This window comes from Pagrus major, chromosome 1 (assembly GCF_040436345.1).
Source record: "Pagrus major chromosome 1, Pma_NU_1.0".
Taxonomy (NCBI): domain Eukaryota; kingdom Metazoa; phylum Chordata; class Actinopteri; order Spariformes; family Sparidae; genus Pagrus; species Pagrus major.
The window spans coordinates 11443646-11457184 of record NC_133215.1 but is presented as its reverse complement, the minus strand read 5'-3'; the positions used below and the strand labels follow the sequence as shown (position 1 = coordinate 11457184).

At 38.6% G+C, this 13539-nt stretch overlaps 2 non-coding genes across 2 annotated transcripts; both read left to right on the top strand.

The window, feature by feature from the left end:
* Window positions 1-9416: 9416 nt before the first annotated feature.
* Window positions 9417-9489, top strand: trnar-acg (transfer RNA arginine (anticodon ACG)). The gene has a single exon. It is a non-coding gene; the product is annotated as a tRNA-Arg (tRNA).
* A 246-nt stretch (window positions 9490-9735) lies between these two features.
* Window positions 9736-9807, top strand: trnah-gug (transfer RNA histidin (anticodon GUG)). The gene has a single exon. It is a non-coding gene; the product is annotated as a tRNA-His (tRNA).
* The last annotated feature ends 3732 nt before the right edge of the window (window positions 9808-13539 follow it).

Here is a 13539-nt window from a genome sequence, read left to right as displayed (position 1 = left end):
CACACACACACACACATATACACAAATGACCTGGTTGTTGGGGGGCTCCCTGTTGAGAGACAATGTGTTGACAGACTCTGTCATATTAACGGATTAAAGGCACATTGGTCGTCTGACCGGACGTGAAAAGACAAACAAATCATACACAAACCATATTGTGGTTTCACTGAACCTGTGTGTGTAGGTGTGTGTGTGTTTGGGTGGTGAGGGTGTAATCCTCTTTCAAAATGGTCTCAGGCCATGAGAATTATGAATCATAGATATTTGGAAAATCACTTCAAGTGATCGCTGAAGAGTGGTGGCTAATTAAGGTGAAGAGGCAGTGACTGTCCACCTTACTCTGATAGTGCATTTCTCTTTTCTGAGCCAAGAAAATATTCAAGTAGCACAAGATGTATGAGAAGTTTTCTTCATTTCACTATTTCATTATTAGTGTTACTATATTTTTAGATTGGATCCTGCATACCCTGTATATCATTGATCCTTGTTTGGCTTTTTTATCCAAGGCTTGGAGCTCTTATTACCTCAGTAAAGTAGGATGGCTGGTTGGTTGGTTTGTCAGCAGGATTAAACAAAAATTATGAAACAGATTTCCAGGAAACTTGGAAGGAGGACGGGTCTCGGCCCAGAATAAACCCCATGCAGATCCAGGTAAAGAGACGGATCCAAGAATTTTTTCTTACTTTCTAAAATTGCGAGACAGGGCGTTTTTTTATAAATTTCTCAGGGAATAATGCATGGATCTTGATGAAAAATAAAAATGTGGTAAATATGTTTTATTTGATATTGAATTAGGCTTGATTTAATTAAAGGGGACTACTAGGCCTTGGCAGAGGTAGGTGCTCTACTAAATGCCATTTTATTTATTGTTTTAAGTCTTTTTTTATACAACAATTTCTTTTCGGATGAATGAAACCCTATCTTATACTATATTGTGTAGTTATAAGGGAGTCAATAGTAGAGAGGTGACAAAAAATCCAGGGAGAGACAAATAGGGAATCTTAACAGTAAAGTTGTATTATACACTGACAAGTAAGGTAATGAATGGCTATGCTACATTTAGTTACTGTATATATGTCTATACTGTATATAAGTGCCCAGCATACATGGATGTTGTTGTAGCAGTGAAACATTGTCAGGCGGGAACATCACTTTTTACAGATTTTGCATTAAGGCTCTGAACAGCTATGGTAGAAAAACCTGCACAGGTAATTTCCCTCTTCTCAGGACTGAGTGGACGTGTACAAATTGTTTCCCTCCCTGACTCTCTCTTGTTTACCTTGTTGCACCAGATTGGGCAGGACCAAATACACCGTTAACGTACTTATTGGCACATAACGCCCTGTGACCTCACGTAATTCCCCGGCAAAGCTCCCACCACCTTCAAACTGGGTAAAGGTCTAATGATAATGATCCTTCTGTGCAAGAGCCAGAAAACTGTAAATTGAAAAATTGCAGGCAGATTCTCATCTGCACCAATTTGTAGACTTCAGGAGTTCCACCTTGTCTCTTTACAAAGAAAACACAATAGAAACTATTCAAAACTTCAGTTGAGCTAAATGTGCACTTAATCTTTTCTGTACTTTGATGGACTTTACTGAAACATAAACTGAACGTCTGTTTCTTCACTAGAAATACCACCACTGACAACCTGACATGAATTCTGCTTGCTCATTCACACCCGTTGATTGACTTTCCTGATCAATGACCCATGAACCTTTTCTAAGAAAGGCTTGCTGATATTTTCTGATTCTTAAGCAGGATTATGAGCTGAACTTTTGCAGAGAAAATTCAACAGTTTGTTAACAGCAGCCCTATTTTTAATGAGCTGAGAGGAGAACTTGCATGCTCAGATGTGCCCACCACAAACTTTTCGTACTGTACAAGCATGCACACTACTACTACATCGCTGCAAGACCACTTACTTGCAGTGGAAATGGGGAAGTCAGAGCGCACTTGCTTTGTGGTCTGAGCACCATTCCATTAACACTTGTATACAACAAGTGTATTTTTTACATTTTAATCTACAAAAGATGGATTTGTGTCTGCATGCAGGCACCGATGATGAGTAGGGAGGAGTTTCAGGAGACAACTGGATGTTTTCCATTGCATCAGGACAGCTACCACATCAAAGGGGTTCCTGTAAAGAAAAACAGAAAACCACCTTAGCTTTAACCTCCACAGAAAGTTCCGGTTGCATGCCATGACATCTAGGTCAAATACTCTACCTGAAAAAAGCAACCTTAAATCTTAAAGTGTAGATATTCATACATTTTACATGGGGAGTGTCTAATGGTAAACACACACACACACTACCGCACACACACCCACAGGGCCCATTAATAATTAGGGTTAATATGATCTCACTTGAACTTGAGAGGGGACGTGTTAGTCAGCTCTTCACAGTTCTTGCAAGTGTGTGACAAAGAGAGAGACACAACATAGAGAGAGAGAGAGAGGGTATATGTGTGTGTCTGTGTGTCATGAAGCTGCTGTGTCAAGGACAACATCTAAACACCCCAGTAACACTCTCTGGGTAAGTGCTTAATCCTTAATTTTGATTCAGTGTGTGATTGGAAGGGGTGTCATCTTTATGGGGCAACAGGTGATGTTACAGATGAGATGTTCACCGTTGACACAGATGTGGCAGCGGGTGTAGATGGCATCTCTACTGACAGAGCTGGAGGCGCTGATGATCATGTTCTCCCTCCTGGTTTTTGCCCTCTTCACACTTACTGGAATGATCAATGAGGAGTGTGCACACTCGAATGGTACGACTGCAAAGCACACACACACAAACACACATAATGAAAATGTCTGTTTTTGTCCATTCTGTCACTTTGCAGACAACCTGTTATTGACCCCATACAGAGATCAAAACTATTGGAATCATTAGTGTTGTTTTATCAATTTAAACATTGAACTTTGGATTCGTAATATCAGCCACTTTCATATAATGTAGGCTTTACAATAGCGGTGGACATTAAAACAGAAACATCTCTGGCTGTATTTAAGTGTCCAGTTTATTGCATAAATCTAGCTGTCTAACACAACAGTGCTGCAATAAATCTGACCCTAAAGGTTATAATGTCCCGTTTTATTCATTTTGGAGGCTGTAGTTTGTGTGTCTACCCTCATGATATAAATGCGGTGGATAAGATTTAAAGTGACTACGAGGAACTTTGAAGTGTTTATGAAACAGTCTTGTGATTCCTCTGATGATTATAAATGACCTGTAACAGCAAACGAGACCATCAGCCAAACGACTGCTATTTTTATACAGTTATTATAAATGCCTGTGTTCGGGTCCGACAATATATCAATGAATGTAGTCACAGCACAAAAAATTACAGCCTTAAAAATGATACTTTTCCATCTTTCCTTGTAATCATATTTAACACTTTGTTTTGATTTACCAGCCCTCCATAATATTATCTTTATTATAACTTATCTTAAATTTCATCATAAGAGTACACATTAGTTCTCATCCCAAAAGTACAAAATGTAAATTTTACTCCTTTCTGTCTTAACATTACTACTAACATTATTTATTTTATTTCTTAATGCTGCCATGTGTTTTGACGCTGCACTTCAGTTACGATTTTACTATTTGTAAATTTTGTGCTTCTCTCTTTTAATAGTTACGTTATTCCTTTAATTTTTGCTTCATTCATCCTGCTTTGATTGCCTTGTGAATCATATTGCAACATTGGTTTTGATTTGGGTTTACATTTTATCATTAGCCACTTGTCAGCTTTATCAGTTAGAAAGATATTAGAAAGAGGTGATTGATGTATATTCAATATATACTGTTCAATACACAGTTCAACAGCACCATAAACTACAGCCTACACACTCTCTAAAAGCCCACACACTCTCTCTTGCAGGGCTCTACTGAATTGACTGACATTTTATATGTCCTTAAAATTAATTTTTTTTTAAAAAAATGATAATTTTGGTGAATTTTAGCCAGTAGGGATTAGAATTCTGGCAGAGAAAGAAGATGAGGGTCCTGTCCATAATAATACTAAAGGCATTACACTCTCAGTACAAACAAATATTATGTGTCATATTAGCATGGAACTAGATTATTATTTTTAGCATTGTCTTACATTTCTCAACACTATAAAATAATATCTTTTTTGGAAGTTTTGCTGTTCTATGATTAATCAAGATGTTGCCTTAACAACGTTTTGGTGCAACAGAGGTTTATTCATGACCTTGGCAACAGTCATGAATAGACATCAAGCAACTCATAATATATAAAATAAGTCAGGTATAAAATAAAATGATGTTTGTTATGTTTAAGTCTATAAAATAATTTTAACTCAAAGGCCCATTTAGTAGCTTTAACCGGAGCTTTTCACTCTATTTCATGCTCCTCAGAGAATAGAAATGGCTTTGTGCAGTTGAAGGCTGCGGAAAAAGCTAAGTTAATTGACCTTTGAGTCAAGGTCATTTTATATTCATTCATTTTATATATAATTTCATGTTAGACATGAATTATTTTAAATACGTCACAGCTTTTTATTCTATGAGGCTCTGAACAGTGAAACACATTGACAACGAAGTTAATCAGATAATGTCTTCATCTGTCACTGATAATTATATGCATTGTGGTGGAAAAACCAAAGGAAGTGATCACTTTTATCATTTCCAATCTCTCAGAGTCAAAGACACAACCAGAGGGTGACGAGCGAATCGTCTGACTCCACGGCATTCATGACTAAGAATGAAAAACTTCAGCGGGCAACAGCAGGCAACAGCGGTCTCATTTCTTCCTGTTCAGTGCCTATTGAGGACACGTCAGCCAAAGCCTTGTGTGTGTTGTGTGTGTGTGTGTGTGTGTGTGTGTGTGTGTGTTATCAGTTACTAGAACAAAGTCTGAATCGTGACCTCTGAAAGTGCATGTGTGTACAGGATCCAGGGTTATTTGCTTCCAGGATGAAGCACAAAGGAGTGGCTTTACACTGTAAAAAAAAAAGGAAAAAGAAAAAAGTCAATAAACAAACGTCTGCTTCAACATGCTGTTCAGAGACAGTCTCTCACACCTGCTTTCTTTGCTCTTTGAGAGAGTGTCTATGTGAAGACGCACAGAAGTCCTTTTATTTTGATCTTCAGATCGGAAAATAGCAGCTGCTTTCACTGGTAAGTCTTAAAAAACCCTCTTCTTTTTTCCTCTTTTCTTGACGTACCTTGGTGTTTGATTTGTTTAAACAAGAAATATATCAAACAAAAGTGATCTACAGCTCTGAAAAGGGCTTTTCAAAATCTAGGTCAGAAACAAAAGGTGTGCTAGCAAGATTAGAATGAGTTCTCAAAGTATTTCTCAGGAGTGAGACATCTAGATCAGTTGTGCCAGGGATCAAAGGGTGGAGCTTGTGCGAATGAACAGATGTACAGCGGCAGGAAAATGTGTGAATCACAGTCTCCATCTGTGCTTGGTTATTATGATTCCTTCAGACTCTCAGTGAAGTGCACGGTGCAACATAAATAATGCGTGTTAATATATTCTTTCAAACCACTTGTTTGTCTGTCTAACTCCTGACCTGCTTTTACTGCGGTTGAGCACATTTTCATATATCTATTTATAGAATGATCATGAGAAACGTTTATGTAGAGATTCATAATGTAATTCATTAAAACACTAGGAAAGATTTTGACACCGAAGGTATTTTGGTTGAAGTTTGAAGAGTTCATGAAACATGAAACTGCTGAAAATTTCAAAATGAATTCCAAAAAAGTTTCCAAAAACTTCTGTCTCTACTTTTTTCTTTGCTTTCAACATTGACTGTTTTATTTATGCGATTCCTGCTTCCAGTTTCACCCGTTCACTCACTCTACGATGCATTTCTTAACTTTGTGATACTTGCGGATTTGACACCACAAAGATCATGCAAACTAGACAGCCTATTCAAATGTTCCAGCTTGAAATTAATCATAAATAAAATGATCTGCAATAGAATTTGCTTGAAACTTCTGTCCAGACCAGGTATAAATATTCTGCTTTAGCACATTTGTGAACAGAGGTTAATTTTGATTATTATTTTTTTTTTCAAAGAGCACTGTAGGTCGAGTGAGGACCGTGTGTCACTATAAAACAATAAATGACAGAGGTAACAGTTGCAAATACTTTCCCTGCGGGATTAATAAAGTTCTGCTCTATCCTTCAATTCTAAATAACAGGGCTATGAGGCCACCTTGTGGAGGCAACATGCTACTGCACCTCCAGCAGTTTCCAAACACTATAGCTATGAAAATGCTTCTTTTCGTGCATGTAACGCAGAAATTTTGTGTCTTATGCTGTGACAAATACATTAAATCTGTATCTGAGTTCTAATTTCATCCACACCGTAGCCTTGTTCCAAATCTTCGATCAGCAACACACAACTCCGATTTGTTAAGCTGATGAAATGAAAAGAAAAGGTCCAGTCAGTCTGAGTATCATGCTACATGTAAAACAGCAAGTCTGTCTAAACATACAAGCATGACACTGGTTTGGTAGCAGGTCCAGAACAAGTTCAGTTTTCTGTGAATCACCCACATGAGCAAAAAATCCAATATTCTTCAGACAGCATCGTTAATATCCTGTATCCCTGGCTTTTTAAAGGAACAGTTCACCTAAAAATGAAAATTCAGTCATTATCTGCTCACCCCCATGCCGATTTGTAGGCCACAAAACATCATTGGAACTTCACAGCATTCTCCTAAACAACTGAAGTTGATAGGGACTCCATGCAGCCCTTCCAGCGTAATTCAAGTCTCTGGAAGCCCCAAGTTCCTAAAATAATTTGAAAAGATGTTATTGACTTACTGTTGAGCTTCTTCACCCACTTGAGAGGGGTGCATGCTAATTCTTTTAGCGTAGCAGCTACAGAGAAGATTTCTGCTTTAAAAAAGGGTGTAAATAACGTCTCCCCGAGATTTGAATTACACCAGACGAGCTGTATGGAGTCATTTTATATTATTTTTGTGTTTTTTCAGTTATTTCTGTATGTTTTCAAACATGTCCCCAAGCTGTGGCGCTCCAGAAAGGTTCTGTGGGAAACCAAACTTTCCATCTGCATGAGGGTGAGCAGATAATGATTATTATTATGATAATGAACTTATCCTTTACATGACGGCAAGATACCTGTCTGTTTTTTAATTCATTAATCTGGCAGCAATACAATGAAATACAATGTGTAGGATAATGGGGTGGAAACTCCAGACAATCATTAAAAATCAGCTTACATTCAAGCAGGGGTCAACTCATTTTAAATGTACATCCACACGTAAATATGCACACTATGTAAATGATACACTGTGTTGGGTGTGAGTGCAAATGTCAAAAACATTTATGGTACTGTATGGTCATATCTGTCGGTTGTCTTACTGTCACTTATAGAAAATAACTCAGAATCAGGTCAGGTTTCCGTGTTGTGCATTATGTTCTTCCTTGACGTGAATGTGTGATATAATGTAATGCCATGCTTTGTGTTGGACTGGACAGTTGTGTAGATGGACCTGCCCTTCACTGGCTTTGAGCTGACCTTTATCATCATTGCCTTCGTCATTGTCTCGCTTTTCAGCTTGGCTTCAATCTGTATCCAACCAGAAGCAGCACCTCCAGGTACACAAAGTCCTCCTCCACTGTCAGACAAACACACACACACACACACACACACACACTGACACTCACAAAGACAAATGTCAGCCTTTCTAAAGCTGCCCACTGTATGTCTGCTCTCTTTCAGAGAAAGGCGTCTATGAAGCAAAGAAGTCACGACCATCTAACAGAAAGCAGAGAGTGATCATCAAGCAAGCTGGAAAGAAACCATAAAGGAATAGTCAGAGATCTCTGTCTTGTACTGGGATTTCAATGTACTGAAAAGTTATTTCAAATGACTCAAAATGAACTGAAAACTTCCCTTCTTATTTTGTTTTTATTAATTTATTAAAGAAGGTCAATATGCCACATAATTTTAAGGCAGTGTACATAACACTTTGTTATCCCAGTAACGAGGCAACAATAAGCTTGTCCCCTATGAATGATGCAGTCTTGGTATCAGGGAATCTGTAACTCACCAATTGACCACAGTGCTGTGATCGTATAGTGGTTAGTACTCTGTGTTATGGCTGCATCAACCCGGTTAGATGCCATGCTCACAGGGAGCACTTTGCATAGTGATGCAATGGATAACGTGTCTGACTACAGATCACAAGATTCTAGATTCAACTCCTGGCTAGCTAGATGTGAACTTGGCTTAGCTTGTACATCATCCTTCTCTACATACTAAATAGTTTTAACATGTACCAAAAGTCATCTGAATCCTTCAGTTTCAATCAGTCACTACCATCATGAAGCCTGTTTTGTCTTTAGTATTACTAATTTTTCTTTGAAAAACAGAATTTGTCCCTGAAGAACATACACAGCAGCGCTACATAAATCCTCTGTGAAACTTGACTGTCATTTGTAATTCATCACTTTGGAATCTATACAGATAAAATGGGAGTATGTTTGATAGTCAAAGCATAAAATATGATATGTCACAACAAAGAGGTACAGCAATGCTCACAGTGCCGTGATCGTATAGTGGTTAGTACTCTGCGTTGTGGCCACAGCAACCCCGGTTGTGCTAGTTTAATGTTATTGCTTTAACCATCCTCTGCTCTACTTCATATTGTTTGAAACTGGACAGCTTGAGACAATGTTGCTGTGTTTCGCCGTATTTCTGACTCAACCTAGACCAGTCAGTTGATAGGCCTTCTCCACTCTAGTACAAGACCATTGCTGTTTGCATGCCACGCTGTGAGAACCAAGCTGTTCACCAGTTCATTGTGCAGAGGGCTAGTGGTGCAATGGATTCTTCATCTAACTACAGATCAGAAGACACTAGATTTGACTTCTGGCTAACTCAATGTAACCTTAAGCTTGTAAATCACTTGTCCCTTGTTTCCAATACTCCTCTACATACTGCATTTCAAAGTACATTTATACCTTAAAAGAACAATAGACAAATGAAGATTCAAAGTTTACCAAAAGCCTCAATCCTTCAGTTTCAGTCACTCACAACCATCCTAAAGCCTTGTTCAGTACAACATTTGATATTCAAAGCTTAAACTATACATCACAACAAGGAAGCAGTCAGTACAACAAGAAGACACTGGGTTGACCAAGTGGCCTTGATCATAGTGTTTAGTACTCTGCGTTGTGGCGGCAGCAACCCTAGTTTGAATCCGGGTCACAGCAGCAGCGCTGTGCTTCTTTAATGTTATTGTTTTGATTCCATCCTCTGCTTCAGTTTACATTGTTAGAAGCTGGACAGCTTAAGATGATTTTGCTGTATCACCATATTGCTGTCTCCACACTAGACCACAAGACCAGTGCTGGTTGCATGTAATGCTGAAGGTATTTACACAATGTACATTTTACAGGGCTAGTGGCGCAATGGATAACGCGTCTGACTACGGATCAGAAGATTCTAGGTTCGACTCCTGGCTAGCTCGATGTGAACTTTAGCTTGTGAATCTCTTGTTTCCCATACTCTTTATCATATCATCACCTGAAGAGACAAATGATAGTTTCAACACGTACCAAAGTCCCTGAAGAAATTCACAGCAGTGAACAGAAAACATCTGTAGAACTTGACTATGTTTTTTAAAGGGAAGTCACACAGATAAAATGAGTACATTTGATAGTCATTGTATAAAATATGATATGTCACAACAAAGAGATAACAAGATGCTCACAGTGCCGTGATCGTATAGTGGTTAGTACTCTGCGTTGTGGCCGCAGCAACCCCGGTTCAACTCCGGGTCACGGCAGTAACAGTAAGTTGTGCTTCTTTAATATTATTGCTTTAACAAACTCCACCTGAAACTGAAAGGACCAAGATCATTTTGCTGTGTAAGGCCCCATATTTTCTGACCCGACCAGTCATTTGACCAGCATTCTCCACTTGTCTAAAAAGTACAACACCACAGCTGTTTACATGTCACACTGCTGTGAGTGTTACTTGGCACTGTATGATTTTTTGTGCTCAAACAAGAACCATTTGCAAAACAGCTGTTTGGACTACTTGATTATTTGATTGGTTGTGTATGACTACCTGACACCTTTGTGCCATCACAAGTTCCTATAATCTAACATGTCCCATTGTTTTTGGATATAACTGAAATTATTGCTCTTCAGTCCAAACTTCTGTTTCCATTAAGTGTCCCATCAGTGCTACATTAGATTCAAGCAGAAAGGATGCTGACAAACTGAGCCCAATTTAAACCAGGAATAGCGCACTTTAAGAAGAACTTGATGCTTTTCTCTATGTCCTTTGTGTTTATGTATCTGCTGAAGCGTATGGAGAAGGACCGCAAAGATACATACTACCCTTTAAAAATCTAAACGCAACATAGACACTGTGTTTGTGTGTCCAGAGAAGTCGCTGTGTCTGGGTTAGGATTTAACAAACCAAGTGACTTTTGGCCCCTGGAGTCCTATTGGGGTGACATCCTGGGGGGTTAGAGGCTGCTCCCTGTTGAGTTTGCCCCTTGACCCCTGAGCCCTCCGTCACTCCTCCACAGTCAGCCGTCTAGTTGCCGACGCGGAGGGGAGGAGGCGCTCCAGAATAAAGACAAAGTTAATCAACCATCGTGAGATTCTATCTTTCTCTTCACAGAGTGCAGGAGTAGAAGAAGATGAAACGCCCAGCTCATTTGTTTTGTGTGATGTGTCCTGATGGTCCATATGTCTGTGTGTGTATTGAGAGTTCACTGCTGTTCATGTGTATATGTGCGTGCATTGGGGTCTGTATTGGGCAATTGTAGATAAATGGTCTTAAGAGTAATTAGGCTGTGGCTGGCTGCGGCTCTCATTAACACTGATGACCTTATGGCATGACAACAGACCCACTATCACTCTAACGATGGACAACGAAATGACCCATCAGATCACAATCAACACTCGTACACACACACAGACACTTGACTACACCCCAAAAAATTCAGACATCCCGGCACGTAACATCTCTGCAACTCAATCTATCACCTACGTGCTGTCTGTATCTGTATGAATGAGCATAGATTAAACGAGAGCTAGGGTCAGTACTACTTGGGTTATATTTTTGTAGCTCTAGCAACTGTTTCAGTTGGTCATGATAAAACTGTACTCACAAAAAGTAAAATCACTAAAAATAAATCCAATGTGGCAACAAGTACACGTTTTCAAGAGTGCCAAAAAAAATAATTAAACAAACAAATAATGAATGCAGCTGCTTCCATACATGGCAAAGGAAAGGTCTGTTGGTGATCTGGGAAATATGGATGAAATCCACTATCACAGTGTATGTATCACAACATCTACTAGGACTCAGCAATATTGTTATTATTGCGATATGAGTCTGCCCTTTTCCAAACAGTTTCACAAATTTGCTTTAACAAAAAACTCTGATTGATTATTTAAAAAAAACTCAGATTTCACCAAAAAATGTATCACGTTTGGGAATGTCTGGACTGAACAGGTATGTCTTTCTTGTATAATATAGTGAATTTAATAACTGACAAATCAAGTTACTCCATCATGTTGATGATATTATCATACAGCAGTTCTGCTGCACACTAAGGTCTAATTCAAGCAGAGACATTACAGAGAAAGTTGCCACATTATTTATATTTATCTGCATGTATTTAAGGTATTTGTCCACCTGTGTACCTGTGTACAGTGCACTAACGTTCGGTTATGTGGAACAGAAACAGTCTTTTTTATGACGCACTGTTCCTCTTAACAAGTTTTATCAGAGAGGAAGCTCTTTATCTGTGTTTCCTGGTCAGGAGATGATGGGAGAGGAAGAAGAAAGTGAAAATTCAGGAGGGGAGGAGAGGCTGAAGCTTCCTCTGTAGTCGTAAAGATCACAGCTGACTAGGAAGACCATGACTACTATAACAGTAGCAATAACAGCAGCTCTGCAGACTGTCCAACTCATCCACAATGCACTTACAACAACCAAACCAGTATGAGAAAATAGCATAATGCAAACTATTCCACATGTACGGCCTGATATTTAACTATAACTGACAGTAATGTAAAACAGAGGAAAGCAGTAAAACATCACATTTTTATAGCTGGTACCAGTGAATTTTAGGCAATTTTGTTCACCAATAACTTAAATGATGAATTGATGATCAGAAAATGTATTTTCTGTACACTAATCAATTAAGAAAACTAATCGTTTCTGCAATAGCAAGAATACTTTTCTTTTAAACCACTTTACTCAGAAATAGAAACATGTTCAACAAAAAGTGAGTATTGCCAAACTAAATAGTCTGGAACTGGCAAAGTTTTGCTCTCAATACAAAGCTATCTAAGCACATTTTAATAAGAATCTGAGCAGATGTTCAATGTTTTTCACCATAGAAGTGAAAACACCAAACATCTCCTGGTTCCAACTTTCCAACTCTAATGTGAGGATTATGTTGCTTTTCTTTGTTTTATATCATGACAAACTGAGTATCTTCGGGTGATGGACTGTTGATGAGATAAAACAAGGCATCTGAAGATGTCTCCTTGGGTTTTGATTAGGGTTGTACCGATCCGATCACGTGACTCGGAAATCGGGGCCGATCACGCCACTGAAGACTCGATCGGGACTCGGACGTTACGACCCGATCAGAGATCGGTTTTATATATATTTATTTAGTCATTATTTGTATTAGATTGTTGATATATGGGCTATTGGTGATTCAAAATAAAATGAGTATTTACTACCACCGTTTACGACATGCGCATGCGCAGAAGACCAGCACGCCAGTTTGTTTTGAAGCGGAGTGGCGAGTTGTGGCGCACCATGTCTGCTGTGTGGAAGTATTTTAAAGTGAGTGACGAGAACGATGCAGTTGCAAACTGTCAGATATGTAAATTTGGGATATCGAGGGGTGGTAAAATATAATAAAAAATAAGGGACACCTTGGATAGTTTTCTTCGATCTTTTTAATTTTTTAAATGTATTATAAGAGTATCGGATCGGGACTCGGTATCGGCAGATACTCAAAAATCAAAGGACTCGGACTCGTATCGGGGGCAAAAAACCCTGATCGGAGCATCCCTAGTTTTGATGGCCATTTTTAAAATAATTTTATAGGGTAAACAATAGGGTTGTTCGATACTGATACTAGAATCGGAAATGCCTCCAATACAGCCTTAAATGCTGGATCCGGTATTAGGCAAGCATGCAAGTCAATGCACTGATTAAGTACCATATAATTTATTAGCCCTGGAACGGGACACTTCATGCAAGTTAAGATTTTCTATAAATCTTGTATAATTTCAAGCACATATTTGTGCTTTACGCATCTCTTGGGTGACAGCAGAAATACACAGGGTCAAAAGTACTTTAAAGTATTTTAACCCGGAAAAAACTGCTGTATAAATAATATATATATATATATATATATATATGTACACACACATGTTTTTTACCGCTTGGTCAGGTACTGGAATAGGTATCGGAGGGGGAAAATGGTATCAAAACATCTCTAGTAAATAATTAGGTGGACACATTTTGTTCC